The sequence below is a fragment of the Bos taurus genome, chromosome 20 (assembly GCF_002263795.3).
Source record: "Bos taurus isolate L1 Dominette 01449 registration number 42190680 breed Hereford chromosome 20, ARS-UCD2.0, whole genome shotgun sequence".
In the NCBI taxonomy this organism is placed as follows: domain Eukaryota; kingdom Metazoa; phylum Chordata; class Mammalia; order Artiodactyla; family Bovidae; genus Bos; species Bos taurus.
Genome location: NC_037347.1, coordinates 21,278,273 through 21,283,293, shown reverse-complemented (window position 1 = coordinate 21,283,293; position 5,021 = coordinate 21,278,273). Strand labels below are relative to the sequence as shown.

At 38.7% G+C, this 5,021-nt stretch overlaps 1 non-coding gene across 1 annotated transcript; it reads left to right on the top strand.

Annotated features, from left to right (window-relative positions):
* The first annotated feature begins 1,464 nt into the window (after window positions 1-1,464).
* TRNAC-ACA (transfer RNA cysteine (anticodon ACA)) lies at window positions 1,465-1,536 on the top strand. Its single transcript has one exon. It is a non-coding gene; the product is annotated as a tRNA-Cys (tRNA).
* The last annotated feature ends 3,485 nt before the right edge of the window (window positions 1,537-5,021 follow it).

Sequence of the window (5,021 nt, the reverse complement as noted above, 5' to 3'; positions counted from 1 at the left end):
GAGAGATTGCTGGGCCCATTTGCAGAGAAGGGACAGCCAGGAGAGAATATTGAGTGAGTTGCTAATGAAGAGCTAGAGGAGAACCAGAACACAGAAGACTTGGAAATCATGTGAATTTCAAAAGAGAACAATAAGACCAGTTACTCAGCAGGGACGGAAAATCTGTTGGAGACTTCATGGAGAATGATCAAACTTTGAAGCAATGAGTGGGTCTCTCTGTGCCTTAAGAAAATCACATTTGACTGCCATGTCTATTCCCTCTGGGGCCTCCATCCTGCCACCTCTCACAGGAGCCAAAGGAATATATGGGAAGTTGGTAGAGAGTTACTCGTGCCCCTTTAGTGTCCCTTCCTGCATGTGAGATGGGGAGGAAGATCCAGCCTAAGGCATGTGGAAAGCAGCTGTGGGCTACAGGGAACCCCCTGAGTATACTTGTGGAAACCTGAGCCCCTCGTTTTTCCTTCCTGCACTTGGAAGTTCCACAAAGTATTTATCTCCCTATCTCTTCTTAACCACCATCAAATGAAAGCACACAGTTGACTCATTTCTACTCATTGTCTATATCAGTATATCGTGACATTCACTTATGAGAATATTCAACAATTTGCTGCAGTGAGATACTTCACTTTCTAAAAAAAATTCTTTGTCAACCTCAGGGCATGAGAAAGATAGCAATGTGTAAGCTTTTTGAAGTATGTAATAACCAGGAAAGCATAGGAACAGAATGTAAAGTTAGTAGTGGGGGGAGGGGAAGAATGTCATAAAAAACTAAATCAATTTAGTAAAAGATAGGAAGGGAATAATAAGGTTAATAAAATCAACCTAAATATTCATTGGAAGGACTCTTACTAAAGCTGAAGCTCTAATACTTTGGCCACCTGATGTGAAGAGCCAACTCATTGGAAAAGACCCTTATGCTGGGAAAGATTGAAGGCGAAAGGAGAAGGGGGTGGCAGAGGATGAGGTGGTTAGATAGCTTCACTGACTCAAATGACATGAATCTGAGCAAATTCTAAGAGACAGTAGAGGACAGAAGAGCCTAGCCTGCTGCAGTCTATGGGGTCACAAAGAGTTGGACACAGCTTAGTGACTGAACAACAAAAACCAAGGAAAGGAGAAAAAGGCAAAGATATTCAGTGACACAAAATAAGATGAAAATAATTAAATCTATTTGTTCATTTCATAAGCGTGAGTGAACTAAACTCATCAATTAAAAGATAATGATTATAAAAATTGAAAGTGTAAGTGAAAGTCGCTCAATTGTGTCCGACTCTTTGTGACCCCATAGACTATACAATCCATGGAATTCTCTAGGCCAGAATACTGGAGTGGGTAGCCGTTCCCTTCTCCTGGGGATCTTCCCAACCCAGAGATTGAACCCAGGTCTCTTGCATTGCAGGCGGATTCTTTACCAGCTGAGCCACCAGGGAAGCCCTAAATTCAATTATATGCCACTTATAAACTTCCCTGGTGGCTCAGATGGTAAAGCATCTGCCTACAATGCAGGAGACCCGGGTTCAATTCCTGGGTGGGGAAGATCCCCTGGAGAAGGAAATGGCAACCTACTCCAGTACTCTCGCCTGGAAAATCCCATGAACGGAGACTGGTGGGCTACAGTCCATGGGGTCACAAAGAGTCGGACACGACTGAGCGACTTCCCTTTCCCTTTCTTTCTATAAAAGACACACATAAAATATAATGACCAAGAAGGACCAAAAGTAGAGAAATAAATTAAAAAATAATACCAGACAATTACTGAGAAATACCAATAATGCCAACATAAACCTTAAGGGAAAAATATTGTCAAGGATAGAGAGGTTTGTTCCATAATCATAAATGAAACAAGTTACCAAGAAAGAGTAATATTGTTGAATGTATGTACATTGAATAACCTCTCCTCAAGATATATAAAACAAAATTTGATATTATTATAAAGAAAAATGGACAAATCTCTGTAACAATAGAATGCTTTAGACATATCTCTTTGAAATGATAGATTTAACAAAGAATTGTTAAGATTGCCAAAACTTTAAGAAATTCAGTTAACAAACATCATCTTATGGACATAATGCACCTACTGATTAGAGAATATACAATACTTTTAACATACAATCAGCAGTTATATCCCGAGTGGAGCCTTCCCTATCTTTCTAGTTTCCCAGTTGTTGACATTCCTCTAAGTTGGTTTACTCTAAAGTAAAATGGTAGCATGGATGATCATAATAGTTTCAGAACTTTAATGTATTAATTGCTGAGACATGGGACTCCTTAAGGGGCTGGCACAGAGGAACTAGTGGTCAGTAAACTAGTCGTTTGAGGTTCTTTTGTACAAGAAGAACCTCTTTTTACTTAGACTGTGTGTTTCTTTGGCTTCGTGGAGATTATTAAGGGCTATGTCAACTCCCCTCCCCAAAAGATCCAGTCCACGATATTTCTACTGTTCACTAAGACTCTTGAGACTAACCTGCTTATCTTTTTCTTGCTGAATTCTGAAGATCCCCAATCTGTAGCTGACATCTACAATATAGTATCTTCTATTGCAAGGTTTCATGAATAGAACCAACTTGTTTCTGCTTACTGGTTCCCAAATCTAGTTACACGTTAGAATCATCTGGAAAACTTCTAAAACAGATTTCCAGGCCCCGCAAATAATGTCCTGAAGCAGAATATCTTGGGGATTGGCTATAGAAATCTGATTCTTGAAAGCTTCCAAGATGTTCTGATGCAGGTTGTCAGCTGGACTGCATTTGAGAACTAATTTAGCCAAAAGACCCAGCCTTGAGAGTAAAGAAACTTTAGTTTTCATTCTAATTCCATAACTACTTGATGCCACACACTTTCTTTACCTCCTAGTGTGTTTTTCAACCTGTGGTGCATTTTGTAAATTTGGAAATTGTTCTGTAATTATACTTCAGCTCACTTACCAACCCCACTGAGTTTTTTGAAGGCTGAATTGTTAGAACAGCCAACTGAAAACCACAAAAATATCAGATATTTTATAAGAAACAAGTTTTGTTCTCCTAATCAATTTATTTTTCATTTATGGAATGATGAAAAGAAGTAACAAGTTATCCATGGCTGCTTTTAGGTGAAGGTTTAACCCCAACAGCAAGGAGATCCAACCAGTCTGTCCTAAGGGAGATCAGTCCTAGGTGTTCATTGGAGGGACTGATGTTGAAGCTGAAACTCCAATACTTTGGCCACATGATGCAGAGAGCTGACTCATTTGAAAAGACCCTGATTTGGGGAAAGATTGAGGATAAGAGGAAAAGAGGACAACAGAGGATGAGATGGTTGGTTGGATGGCATCACCAACACAATGGACATGGGTTTGGTTGGACTCCAGGAACTGGTGATGGACAGGGAGGCGTGGTGTTCTGTGATTCATGGGATCGCCAAGAGTCGAACACGACTGAGCGACTGAACTGAACTGACTGCCCATGCTAGAGCAGAAATGGTATGACTTGTAAGTAAGGTGCTTGCCAAGGAACAGTATAAAACCTAAATAATGACTATATATTTGTATAATCTGATATCTGAGGTATATAACTATATATATGTAAAGATATATAGAGAGAGTCTGACTTATATATGTGTGTACACACTATATGAAATGTATGTTCTGTATGAAATATACATAATTGAAGAAACTTGGAAGGGACTGGTTATAATGTGTCTATTCTTCAGTGCAAAAATTCGTGGATTTAATCATCTGCATAAAGATTTAGCAACACGATAAAATTAGATGTGTCTTTTATATAAGATGTCACTTGGAATGATTGGTTTTCCTAATCTTAACCTTTCAGGTTATACAATGGTATAATTCCTGCAAGAGAAGATAGCATGATTTCTTACTTTTCAGTATTACCTTACATTCACTTTCCTCCAAGTTATACTCAAGGAAGGATGAAGAAATGCAAGAATACAATAAGATGAAAAAGAGCAAGGCTGCCTGATACTAAGGAAAGGAGCAAATCAGGAGCCACCAAGGAAGAAGGGGGCCATTAGCTATGACCTTAGGCAGGAGAGAGACTAGAATTAAAAAGATAGCAAATATTAGAGGACAAGTTGTCCCAAACAACAAAGGATTACAGGGCTCTGCCTGAGGCTTTATTCTCATGCTAGTGGATGGTAACACACTTTAGAGTGACACCTTTCAAGTAGCAGATAAAGGTAGAAAGCTCCTCACCCATTCTAGGATGCAGCATGAACACAGATGCCAGGCCCAGACGGAGTTCTGTACATGAGCTTCCAGCTTTGCCATTTATAAAACTGAGCCATCAGATGCAAATAAGGTCTGAATGTTGTTTTCCTTCCAAGTCAAACTCCAGACTTGAGAAATTAATCTGTCGTTTTTGCTTGGAAGCTGAAATCTGTAGATTGCAAAAGTGGAGATGTAGCCTCTCTCTTCATTTCTTTCTTTATATCCTTATGTAACATAGCAAGCATTCCCGGAAATAGATGATGAAATTTTCACATCAAAGGTACAGAGTAAAACTCTTGCAGATTTAAAGAAGTTTCTTCCTTGGCAGAAGAATAACGTTGTCAGTTGTCTGTTCTCCAAACAATGATATTTCTGCTGGAATCTGGTGATAAGAAGGGATACAATGAATGAAGAAAAGTATTCAAAGGTAGCACAATGCTCAAGGGAAACAAAGTCATACTCCACTATTTCTTTCAGTAGTACACTATAGTTATTCCAAAATATTAAGGAAAAATGAATATTCAGTCATTGATTTGTTTGACAAACATCATTACATGACAACTGTGTGTCTGGCACAGTGTTAAAACCTGAGTCTGCAAAAATATGATCAAGTCTCTCCTTTCAAAGAATTCCATTCTAGAGATAGCTTGACATAATAATAACACTGATTATTATTAATATCATTTAGTCTTCTGAAATATAATAAATGTTGTAATCTAGGTGTTCATGATTTTAGGGAAAGGTGAAAGCACTTGCTAATACTCAGTACATGGGGGTAGGATGAAGAGGGACAAATGGAAAGAGATTATAACAGGAG